We start from the raw sequence: 13,655 nt of genomic DNA, 5'->3' as shown, positions 1-13,655 counted from the left end.
CCTCTCCAGAAGGTCAGGCTTGAAGGATGGCCTTCTCACTCAACATTCAACGCCTCCAAAGCAAACTCCAGTACTTGATTCAAACACCAGGAATGGCTAGAAAGACCTTTACCGATCTCAACATGAGAGTCCTTTGTTGTGCCTTCTGGCTTCCCATGCCGACTCTAGTTATGAGTGGAGTTTAGCAGGATGTAGGTGTGACTCCAGTCTTGCCTCCTAAATAATGGATGTCTGAACTTTCTTATGCCTTCTTAAGGAGTGTTTTTATTTGTTTGTTACCGTGATGGTATCTGTGTGTGAGGATGAGCTGGCTGAGTTGATTTTTAACGTCTGCTTTCATGTGTGTTCTGGGGATTGAACTCCAATTGTCAGGGTTGGGTAACAAGCACTTTCATGAGCTCAGCTATCTCTTTTGCCCCAATTATGTCATTTTGGGGGGCACTTTATGTTATCCTATTGGGGGGGCTGGGAGAATTTGCTAGAGACAGGATAAAGGGAAATAAGAGAAGAAACCTTTGGAGCTCAGAGTTTCTGGATGTTTCTATACTGTGTTCAGGACCCCACAGAACAAAAAAGGTATGAAGGTTCCAGAATGAATACCACACTTATAAATAAATAAATAAATAAATAAATAAATAAATAAATAATTCGTATTAAAGTGAACCTAAGATTAAAGAGGTAAGAGGGATTGCTTCTGCTTGGGACCTATGTCATGGGGGAAGCATCAGCCATTGTTATCACTGTAAAGAAGAACAAGAACATAGCCCGTACTAGTTACCTTTCTGAACCAGCAGAGCGACACACATCGTGGATTCCCACAATGGCACTGATGATTGCTTACCAAGTCCCTTTGGTGACTCTCCTGTGGAATACAGGAAGTCATGCCTGTCAGGAGGCCTGATGTATCATAAGGACCGAAGATGGTGTTTCTCTTTTCTAAGCCACTTATAGAAACACCAGATTCTCAAGAGGCAGAAATCAGTCTTTTAGCGTAACACTGTTAGGGCTTTCCTTGCAACCGTATCTCTGACATGGATTCTTTCCAGCCCACGTAGCTCATTATATTGCTTCCCTTTGGAAAGACTGTCTTTCTTCAGCCACCCCCCCCCCCGCCACCCCCTCATCTCCCCTTCCAGTCTCTCTCCAGAAGCAAATGGGACTCCAAAAACTCAAGCTTGATGCACATGCTAACTAGGCTGAGAGACTGGGGATTGAAGGGCAAGAGGTTCTGGGGGGAGGTATGTTGAACTCAGGTGTGCAGGACATAAAACCAACATTCTTGTTATATTACCCCTCTAAAGGACTTACTGTATAGAGCTTGCCTGACTGAATGACAGATTTCGGCCTGACTGTTACCTTAAATAACACATCCAAGCTGTCTTCTTGGTAGTATAGAGTCAAAGCAAAGTCATTCACTGAGCCCCGCCCCCTCCAAACCATACCAACCAACCAAGAAGCCAGGAAGGCAAATGACGTGTTCAATTTTCTAGCCTCCCTCTCTCTCCTCTTGCTCTTCTGCTTGCCTGCTCTCCAGTTCTCCCATTCTCCTGCTCTCTCGCTCTCTCTCTCTCTCTGTAGAATTGCAGTTTGTTTCGATTAAAAAAAAGTAGAACTTTCTGGAGATGCAGCCACAGCAGTTCTTTGCAGTGTCATCAATCACAAAAGCACACGGAAAAAAAAAGTGAGCTGGACCCAGTATCCATCCTGGTGGAATTATGTTCCAGGAAATCCTGCAGGCTTAAAAAAAAAAAAAAAAAAAAAGAAGCAGGAAACAATTGCAGTTTAATACAGAGGAAGGACCGCAGAACTCACATGGAGCAGATTTCTATTTCTTTTTTTTTCTTTTTTTTTCTTGTTCCCGTGACACAAAGGAAATGCAATTTTTCACCAAAAGGAAGGGGGGGGGGTGTGGGGGGAGAAAAACCTATGGCAGAGAAATACAGATTTAGGACTAATACAGTGGCGCCTGCCACTTACAGCTGAGGGCTGGTGCCATTTCTCATTGCCGGTCACGACGCACCTTAAATAAAGAGATGCCTTAGCAAATTATGCCCCTCATATCACTGACCATAACACAAGGGCTCCGTTTTAAATAATAAAGTGACTATGCAGGGAACAGAAGTTGGAGGTAAAGAGAGTTGACCAGCGCTTAACCAGTGGCTCATCCTACTATCTCCTCCTCATAGAATTATATGCAAAATTAAAAAAAAAATCAAAACCAAAGGTAATTTTCTATGTTATCTGACTCCACGGAAAGACATTGTCAAATGACCATTGCTTTGATATTAAATGATTTGCATTTGTACCGTAACCTTTGAATATGCAAATGGAGAGAGGACCTTTGTTTCAAGAAAGCCTACTGGATCCAATAGTTGTTTGGATGGTAATAGGGTAAGGGGGACGGTTGGGATGGACACAGAAGCAAACTTTCCAGAAGACAGGTTGGGTAAGGAGAAAGCCTTTTGTATGTATGTGCAGGTTTAGAAGAGAGTCTTAGAGCTGTTCAAATCTGTGACCCTGCAGCTGTAATCAAACCCAGCAGGGGAGTCTCTGACTTCATATCCCAGGCAGAGAACTCCCAGAATGCTTAATGCAGATCTGGAACAGTTGGGAGGAATTCAGACATTCTTCAGGTAACAGTTTCTGGGCTTTCCTCTGAGGACATCTGAAAAATGGAAACCTGTCAGCCCAAATCAAACAATAATTAAACATCCGTCTGTCTTCAAATAGATGTTTTAGCACTATTGAACTCTGGAGTTGACATTGATCCCAAAGTGAGTACATACATGATACAGAACAAGGTTCGGTGGGTAGATCTAACCCCCGCTCCCCGAGAAATTGACTGTCGTAACCTTGAGCTAAAGTGTCTTGGATATCTGCCATCCATGATCGCATCCCGCAGAAGAAATATGTCGGACTTGGACAATCACTCGATTTTCAGGCCCTGCCATTTTTTTAGTGGTGAGCCTCTCGTCTTAGGCAGATAGAAGTTTCTCGAGGAAGTCAGGTTGTTGGAGAGCCCTGCTATTAAGGTTTCAGTCCATCATGTCCAGATAGCTCTTCTATCTCTGGGCAAAATGGAGGACTCCCCTCTTCAGTGGGGCTTCCCTTTCTCTGGCTAACCTTACTTGGAGAGTGTCTCCAAGCATAGACACCTAGCCTCATAGTATAGACACCTGGCATAGACATCTACCCTGTGTAGAGCTCTCTGACTCAGCACAAAAACCTTGTTCTAGCTTCCCACCCATATGATAATTAGGTACTGTTTTGTTATGACTGATCAATCTTTTCCACTAAGAATCCTAAGATATCCTACCCCTGGACCACTAAAATAGAGCTGTCTCACTGCAGTTGTCTCTCTGGAAGTCCTTCCACCAAACAATCTGAACCCTTCCCACCTCTCCTGCTTCCTCTGCCCTTGTAGAATGTTGATCAACAAACCCCCAGGAAAAGGAGACCTCCATAAGGTCTTGGAGAAGATGTTGTATTTTCTCTTGGTGAGGCTGATGGCTCTGCACTCTTTTACTCATAAACGTTCATATGTATCCTTGGGTAAGTTATCCTCAGTGTTCTTATCTGTAACGATGAGTAGCATCCTGTTATGGCCTACCCCAAGGGCTTGCTAGTGCTTGGGCTACTTATTAATATTGCATAGGTGTCCTGAGATCATGGCGGAGTTAACCTAGAATTCAGAACTCCCTAGAACTTGTGTTGGGAGTGGATACAACTGGAGCCATCTCAAGTGGACTTGGCAAAGGAGTGACAGCTCAATGAGAATCCATATCATTTTCTCCGTGAAAGTGAGCTTCCAGCATTCTCCTATATGCCAATGCTGCATGGTCATCCCAGAACGTAGATAGTGCTTTAAACCCTATCTTAGAGTTAAGAAAATTGATGGTGGTTATAATAGTGTTTCACCAAATCTTATCTTAATTTCTTGGTCAGAAACCATTGACTTGGAACCATTAGGCACCATCAACTAGCTCCGTAGCTTTGTGGCCTTGGATAAATCATTCCATTTATATGTATGGGTAAGCTCATTTTTTTAAAAGATTTTATTTATGACTATACATAACTACACTGTAGCTGTCTTTAAACGTGCCAGAAGAGGGCGTCAGGTCTCATTATGGTTGGTTGTGAGCCACCATGTGGTTGCTGGGATTTGAACTCAGGACCTTTGGGAGAGCAGTCAGTGCTCTTACCCGCTGAGCCATTTCTCCAGGCCGGGTAAGCTCATTTTTATTTTTGATAGAATTACATGGTCCTTGGGGCCCTTTTCTCATCTTGACAACCTAGGATGCCCTATGGAGGATAGGAGGAAGGAGAGAAAAGCAGAGAGAGAAGGAGGGGGAGGAGCAAGGGAGAGGCAGAGAGATGTCTACAGATGACTATAATCACACATGTTGGTATCTTTGTAGCTTATTAAAAATCCATTCTTATACAGCGTGTCTATATATCACATTCCAGCTTTATAAATGAGGGGACTATAGTGTGGAAAGTTTGTTAACTTGCCAAGGTCACACAGCTAAGTCAGAGCATCTGGCAGCTTCACGGACATTATTAAATGGTATTCTCTATATTATCCTGAAAAGTCAACACATAAAACACCTCTGCAAAACGTCTGCTTAATAATGCAGAGATGTGTTTCAGGTTGTGTAATCAAAGAGCCATTTGATAGATATAAACCAAATTCCGTTTGTCACAGGCAACACTTTTAATATGTTTGATCTTCAATGGACGATACTTCAGTTAGACTTTCCCCCTCCCCAGGCCGTCTGTCCTCAGCCCCTAACCTTGATCTGCTTGTTCAGTGCACAATGATAATTCAGATTTCAATGGGCCCTGCAGCGTATCATTCACGATTCTTTGACTGTCCGTTAACAATGAAAGCCATTCATTTCCACAGACCTCTAGATTCCAAAGTTTTGATATCTCCCAACTGTGGAGAGAGAAAAAAAGGCCTCCCATCTAACCTCTAGACAAAGTTTTAAAAATAAAGATACAGATGACAAAGATTGGACCAGAGGTCCGGTCACATAAGGCATCATCTGGTTTGTAACTCGGCATTTTACTTTACATTTTTTTTGCTTATTCAGTTTCTCTAAGAGCTTTGGGTAAACTCATAAATCTTTTGACACACACACACACATGCTATACAAATATGCACACACACACATATATATATGCTATATGAATATGCATACACACACATACACACACACACTTTTAAAATCTGAGCAGTAAACTAAAATCAAATAACTCATCCCCTTTCCTTTCTCTCTCTTAATTTCCCCACGTGAGTGGTACTCTCTCTGAAGATTCTTGATGGCGGATGAATTTGCTTCTCACATAGAACTTCCATGCCTGTGTTTCTGCTGGAGGCTTCGGGAATTGGAAGCCTGCTTGCCTCACAGATTCCCATAAAATGCAGCTTCTCTTCAGCATGCATCTCTCTGATGACTGCTCGGCTACACTCATTTTGACAAGGAGAAAAACAGGCTCCATTGTTAAGACCCAAAAGACTGGATCTTTTTTTTTTTTTTTTTTGTTTCCGTGACAGCATATGGATCTATTTAGAGGCTGGACTCCTTCACACGCTTTGAGCCTGGATTAAAATTTCACTTTCTCAAACAGTCCTCATGCCTTTAGACAAGAATGTTGTTATTGGAAGAAGGAGAAAATCCTTAGGTAAGTATCTTACAGTCATACATACCCTAGTATGTGTACAGACACAATATGCATGGAGGGTGCACTACGGAGAGAGCTCTCAGATGTTTACCGAAGAGATTGCCTCCAAAATGACTGTTAAAACAATCACATCGCGCAAATATCAGCCCTTGTATCCTCTGGAGGACATGGCATTGTGGTTTACTCATGATAACCAGAAACAGGGAGAAGTGAACTATTTGGCAGTGGATCATGTTTCTGCAATACTCCAGTACATATCGGACAATGATTTGTTTCAGGTTTAGCCTTTGTTCAAATAGCAAATGTAGATATTTCTTTAGTCACTTGAAGGTGGGTTTGAGCATGAACTTGCTTCAGATGGCTCCTTTCCCTCCTTGTCACTCATTTCAACGGAGGTGGGCATCAGGAGCCCGCATACGAAGAATATCAACTTGCAGGTCTGAGATTTTGACCACAATCCAAGTCTTTTGGCACTTGGGTTCATTTGCCTTTGGCAAAAAGAGATTCTGTTTTCCAAAAGCAACAAGTCATAAGAGGACTTTATTAAAAAGGGCTCAACCAGCTGTTTAAAAGGCTATTTTGATGATGTCAGTGCCCAGGAATAAAAAACACATGGACTTCAATTCCTTTTAACTATACAAGCCTTTAAAAATTAAAAGAATTGTGTTGGGGGAAAAAAGAGTATTAGCTGAGACTCAGTCTTCCACGGTTTCTAAAGAGCCTTGTATTGGAGAGACAACCACAACCACCATTAAACATGAAGACATGTACACGTGGTTCGCTGAGAGCCATGGGGCTTGTGTTTGGGTACCAAATTGAGAGTAGGTCCCTCACAGCCAGGAAAAAACACTTGTAAAAGCCACTCTCTCCTCCCTGCCCAACAATAAAGTAGCAAAAGAGGGAGATTGAATGGTCCCCCTTCTATGGAACAGCCACACTTACTGTGGTGAATTATTTCCTACGTAAGTGTTCACTTGTGGTGTAGACAAAGCCTAGAGTCTAGGGAACTGTTGGATGCTTACTGTCTATGGAAAGATGTGAGGCTCTCTCCACATCTCCTTAAAAATCATGAGCTCATTCTTCTGACACTGAAGGGGGTTTTGGTTTCTGTAAACTGAGTGAGAAGAGGGATTATGAACAAGTTCACTTCTCAATTCTTAAGGCAACGTGACACCTCTTTGCAGGCAAAGATGCGGTGGGGTTTTGACAAATGAGTGCATTCATGCCTGGATACTGTAGCGAACACGTTTGGAAAGCATGATTGATGTTTCCCAACAGCAGTTGCTTGCTCTTAATTTTGTTGAAAATAAAAGTGGGTGCCCTTACCTGCTGGCTTCTAAGGTCTCCTGCCTATTTCTTTCAAGACATTGTAATACAGTATGGGGTATCTGAGGACAGAGATAGCAGATAGAAATGGCCAATTCAGATCTGCCCCAGTGATATCTGCAACACAAGTTCTTTCTAGCTTGACCTCAAAGCACTAGACTATCTCCTTAGTTCTATTAGGTATAGCAGCCCAATCTTCTAATGAAAGTGGCAAGAGGAGCTCACCACCCCTAGTCTACAGAATCCCAGCCATTTAGAAGGCAAGGGAGGGGTTGGCTCTCCCAACTCATGCCCATGAGTACAGTGTGCTGTGCTTCCCATTGTGGGCAAATACTCACCACTGTATGGTAATGCTTAAACAGAAGTTGGGATATTCCCTTTACCACTTTCATTTATCATTTGCACACACTTTCCCTAAAGATAACCACTTTTGGATGTCACTCAGAAGGGGGCGGGGTTAAGAGCCAAAGAAGAGATGTGACTTGCTTGTGACCAAACACGCTGACAGGAAGTGGTTCAAAGGGCATAAAACCAAATCTCTCCAATTCCAGAGTCCATGCCTTCCAAGCTGGACATGGCCACAGAAGCGGCTAATGTCGGAAAGGCTGACAGTCTGACAGTATGGAAGGACTGGCTCTTGCACATTTTCCTGGCGTGATCGTAAAGCAATACAACCCCTTTGGAAAGCCACTTCCAGAGCTTGGCTTGGGTGGAGGAGCATCTTCACATCTGTACGTTTCTATTCTCTCAGGAATAGAAATGTAAAATGTATTTTAAAGAAGGACGCATGTGTACAGATGCCGTAGAAGGCTCCCTTATGTATTAGTGCCCCAAACCAGAAGCAACCAAAGTGCTCATCACAGTGGAATTGATACAAAAGCTGCTCTTTATTCATCTGGTCCAAGGGAATATGATGTTAAAAATGAAGAGGCTACCATGCTCAAGCCCCTAGGTCAAGTGTGATACATATAATGTGGAACGAGGGAAGACGTATATTAAGAAATACGTTCTGCAGGATTCAATTGTATAAACTCAAAATGGTGGACATCAACTGGATGAGATGTAGCATCTTAAATGGAGAGAAGTGTAGACTCATTAGGATAACTCGAAATGTTTGTCTCTTATCGGAGTTCTAGTTATCTGTTCGCTCAGTGGCATTTCACCAAGCAATACTTAGTGTTTAACATTGATGCTCAAACTCTCCTTATAAGATTATTTTAAAAGCAGATTTTTAGAGTGGGTTTAGACTTCACATCAAGTAGAGGGGAGCCTACAAAGATATCCCACATACCTCCTTCCCTTGTATGGGTACAGCCCGCACTGTCACCAGTTGTTCCCAAGCACAAATAATAGTACATAGCTGACACCTGATGAAGATGTGTTAATATGTGTTGGGTCTTGGTATTGCCAGTCTATTGGTTCGGAGAAGTAGACACTGGAATTTATCTACCTATTTAGGATCATTCAGAGGATTTTTTTTCTTTTTCTGTTTCAAGAATCCCCAAGGCTCACTACACAAAGAGCATTGGAAAGTAAGCAAGAGAGCCTAATTCCATGTGGAGCTGGGTGGACTATGTCTCTGTGATCCAGCACTCCATGTGGAGCTGGGTGGACTATGTCTCTGTAATCTAGCACTTTATATGGAGCTGGGTGGACTATGTCTCTGTGATCCAGCACTCCATGTGGAGCTGAGTGGACTATGTTTCTGCAATCTCAGAATTCCAAGTCCATCTGGTTGGACTCTTCTCTGTAATCCTATGGTGAGACAGGAGGTGAGGACAAGGGAAGCTTTGGAACCTGGCAGGCCAGCTAGTGTGCTGCACTCAGCAGGGACAGGGACCTTCTCTTAAACAGAATAGAAAACAACAATCACTTCAGGTTGTCCTCCGACCTCCATAACTGCATTGATTGTGGCAAGTGTATGCCTGCACACACACACACACACACACACACACACACATACACAAAGAGAGAGAGAGATGTACACACACACAAATGCACACACACACGCACATACCCTCCAAATTCTGACTTCCCCTTCCTAACCTGGGTCAATCATTTATGTTTTTCTATCTATAGTTTGAGCTTTTCCATAGTGCAATGATATAGTTGCAATGGCATGCAAATGCCAGCTTCTTCCCTGTAGGTTCTAAAAAGATTTTATTTATTAAACTCAAGTGTGTCTTATGTATATGAATGTGTATGTATTTTATGTATATGTATATTTGTTTTATGTCTTATTTTATGTATATGTCTGAAGACATTATAGCTGTCTTCAGACACAGCATTATAGATAATTGTGAGCCATTACTGGGAATTGAACTCAGGACCTCTGGAAGGACAGTCAGTGCTCTTAACCACTGAGCCATCTCTCCAGTCCCCTTCCAAGTAGTTTTAAGGTTCTGTTTCTCTCTGCATCTTTTCATGTTTGGATAGTTCACTTCTTTTCAGTGGTAAATAATATTCCCTTGTTGGGATGCACTGCAGCTTACTCTTGCCTTCTTTGACAGCAGGGCTACTTGCTTGCTTCCAAGGTGTGGAAGTGAGTTTTGAAGCTTCTATGAGTGTCTGTGTTCAGGGATTTTTGTGGATATCACTTTTCAGCTTCCTTGAATGAATACAAAGGGATATAATTTGGGAATTGAAGGGTAAGACCGTGCTGGCGATTACAAGGGCTCTCCACACAGCCTTACCGATTGGCTGGTCCATTTTGCACACACACCTGTCCCGCTCCCTAGCAATTCAGCAGAGTTCCTGTGGCCTGTGGCTCCAGTAGCTTCATGTTGTCAGACCTCAGCCATTGCAGTAGCTGTTGTGAGCTTACTTGCTGTGAGAATTCCCTCAAGACCTGTGATCACCCTGTGCTCATGTGTCTTCCCTGTGTATGTTTCCTGGTGAGATGTAGTTTATGCTGGGGTTGTTCGTCTTACCGATGAGTTCTAGTTGCTCTTTCTATGTTGTGGCCAATGTCCTTTCATAGATTTGTCTTTCTTTTCAACCATTTCAGACCTCTCCCTTTCACTCTTCAAGCCCCTCCCCAACTCTTGGTCTTAGCAACTTTATTTGATGATATAACATTTTAACTTTGACAAAGGACCATGTATCACATGCTTTATCATGTGATGTCATAGCTAATGAACAGTGCGAGTCCATTCTCATCTCTACTTTCTTCTGTTTCATCTACTAAGAGTTCTATATTTTCAGTTTATATTGAGGTCTGTGGTCCAGTTCAAGTGGAAATTTATACAGGATGTGAGGCCTGTGCCCTGGTTTATTTTATTTTATTTGTATGCAGTAGTCCACTAGTACCATTGGTTGAAAATGTCTCCATCACATTGCAATTGCCTTGGCTGTTTTTATTAAATATTTATTACTGTTTTATTTCATTTTGTGTATGTATTAGAGTTTTGCCTGCATGTCTGTGTGCCATGTGAGCGCAGTGTTCCTTTGGGTCCCAGAAGAGGGTGCTGGCTCCCCTGGAATTGGAGTTACATGTGGTTCTGAGCCACCACATGAGTGCTGAGTACTGAACTTGGGTCCTCTGTAAAAGCAGTCTTTTGAGCTGTCTCTCCAGCTTTGCTCTTACTGATTTGACATGAATTGGTTACCCATGCTTCTGTGGATATATCTCTTTCTGGATTCTGCAGTCTTCCATTCATGCAGGATAATTTTTTTTCAGCTCCACAAGGTCTGCAGCTCTGACCTGAGGCTGTTCGTTGGTGGTATCCATCCCTCGTCTTTCTCCCTTCTCATCATTCTCTTACCTATTTTTGTGCATTTTGTATTTATGTATTTACATAAATTTCAAGCTAAGATTTAAATCCACATAAACAGTCACTGGGGTTTTGCTGAGATTGTATTGGATGCCTAGGTCACATGAGGGAAAACTCAACTCATAATACTGACCATTTTTTATCCATGAACACAGTTATTCTTGCTCTTTTTTTTTCTGAATCTCTGTCTCTCTCTCTCTTTTTCTTTGTGTATATATGTATGTGTGTACGTGTGTATGTATGTGTGTATGTTTGTGTATGTATGTATGTGTGTATGTCTATGTGTGTATGCATGTATGTGTGTAGGTGTGTGTAGTATGTTTATTGTATGTTTATGTATGTGTGTGTATATGTATGTATGTATATGTAGTTATGTGTATATCTGTGTGTATGTATGTGTATGTGTCTGTGTGAATGTATGTGTGTGTGTGAACATATCTTGAGGTTAGAAGTTGTTTACATGTCCCTTTGTATCATTCCTATCTTATCCTCTGAAGTTAGGATTCCTCACTAAACCTGACTCCCACTGTTTCATCTGAACTCCCTAGCCAGACAACCAAAGGACCTGCCTGTCTCCAGCCCCCTTCCCCAGGGCTAGGGTTATAGGTGCACATCACTGCAATTGGATAATTTTTAAAGTGGGGATTTGAATTCATCTTCTTATGATTGCACAACCAACTCTTTTAGCCACTGAGGCATCGCCAGGCTTCATTTTGTTTTTTTTAGTTCTAGGATTCTATTTATCAGTGTTACAGGCTTCCCCCACTAGACCTTAGATATTTTCTAACTTTACAACCCTGCTTTACTTTATTGTATACTAATACAAATGATGAAGTGTTTTAAACACCAAGTCCTATTTGCTCTTTTTTTAGCTTCAAGGGAGCAACCACCTTTACATCATAACCTTGTGTATGTACGGAAGGGCAAAGGTGGAGAGTTGTCTGGAGCCAAAAACGTTCAGCACAACTGAGAAGCCGAAGATGCCTGGAAAAGATCCAGAAAGCTGTGTGGTGTGCAGAAGAGAGGTACGAGAGGAAGTTTTTGTATCCCTTGATCAGTTGCAGGCCCTCGTGGATTCCTCCATGGGCAGCTCATCTTTGTGGTAGCTACTTTTAAGATGTGTGTGTGTATGTGTGTGCATATATCCCATGTTGCATGTATGCCACGATGTTCTTACACCACGACACACATATGAAACTCAGTCAGAAGATACCTTGAAAAAATGAGTTCTTTCCTTGCATTGTGTAGGTCCCATGGCTCGAACTCAGCTAGCCTGGGTTAGCAGCAAGTGCCTCCATCCCCTGAGCCAGCCCTTGCCTTTTCATTTAAAGAAATGTTTGCATCTTATCGAGTATTTTCAGGTGTAAGTGAAGAATTGTGTCTTGTGGTATCTCTGCTGACTTACTGCCAGCCACAGGAATCCTCAGTATATTCAATTTCTGAGCAAAATCCACTCATTTGACGATATATACAAATTATATTTAGCAACAATATATTCTTCTGTCATCTAGAATGTAATTTCCAGGATATCTCTTGGAGGTATAAATCCTCGCAGCAGAAGTAATACCGTGACTTTTGCAGGCTGTGTGAGATGAATTGCTAAGGACAGTGGGAGCAACTGCAGTAATGAACAAATCGGTTTGCTGGACCAGATTTTCACCAGTGCGTCGAGACTGTGAACCACAGTGGCAAGGTCCTGAGTGCATCTTCCTAAATGGGGAAAAGAAAATGAAACATTCCCACAAAGCTAAGAAGATAGGAACAAATAGCTTTCTTGGTTTTGCTCCTTGCTGTCTCCGAGAACACCACCATTGGTCTAGAACTCTCTGTCACAAAGTTATTAGCCACTTTTAGGAAATTGGGAACTTTTTTTAAAAAAAAAACGTTTTTAGATTTTTTAAAAAAAATTTTTAAATGTGCACATGTGTTTTGCTTGTATGTACGTCTATGTGCCAGGTACATGGCTGATGCCCTCACAGATGACAGAAGAGGGTTTCTGATCTCCTGCAATTGGAATTCAAAATGGTTGTTAACTACCATGTAGGATCTGGGATTTTAATCTGGGTCCTCCTCAGGAGCAAAAATAAACAAAACAAAACAAACAACAACAAACAAACAACCCCCCAGACAAATAAACAAACAAAAACCAATCTAGCCACTGAGCCATCTCCCCAGCTGTGGAGAAAATAAGACTTCCACTTGACCTTACTCCTTAAGCAACACAGTCTACTTACTCTATGGCTCACGAAATTCTTTTGTGTGAGGGTATTCCATGTGAAAATGAAAAGGACGTGGAGTTTAAGGTCTTCTCATGCAAGGTAAAAGTAAAGATAGGGCAGCCAGAAAAGTAAAACAGAGGTGCCTTGTGGTTAGCCCAGACAGGGAGTATGTGACTTTTCTGTTTAGTGGTCTTGGATAGAGACTTCTTGCCTGACAAGAAACCATGGTGCAGACAGAGCATGGGTGACTTGATAACAGATGTTAGCCTCCTTCTCCTGTGAAGGGCCAGTTAGCAAATCTTTTGGGTTTGGAGGCAGTAGTTCTTTTTGGACCAAGTTTTTACAATAGGTTGGCTGTGCTGCAATAAAACTTTATTGACAAAAAGAAGCATCAGGCTGAGAATGGCCAGTGGGCTTTTACTTTTCCAGACCCTGATCTGTGTAAAAAGGCCAAACTTCAGAGGAGAAAGGTCTACCTACATCAGCCTTAAACTTTCGAGATTATTGCTTTTTTATTTACACAACCATAGTCGTCATTTTTTTTCCTAGTGGTTTATAAAGACCAGGGAAATTGCATACATGTGCACATATAATGTGTATGTATGAGTCATGCTTTTAGTAAATAAAATCTCAGAATCACCTTTAAAGC

This window comes from Mus caroli, unplaced genomic scaffold (genome assembly GCF_978045245.1).
Source record: "Mus caroli unplaced genomic scaffold, Mus_caroli_1 scaffold_9, whole genome shotgun sequence".
Classification (NCBI taxonomy): domain Eukaryota; kingdom Metazoa; phylum Chordata; class Mammalia; order Rodentia; family Muridae; genus Mus; species Mus caroli.
Note: the sequence above shows the minus strand (reverse complement) of the source record.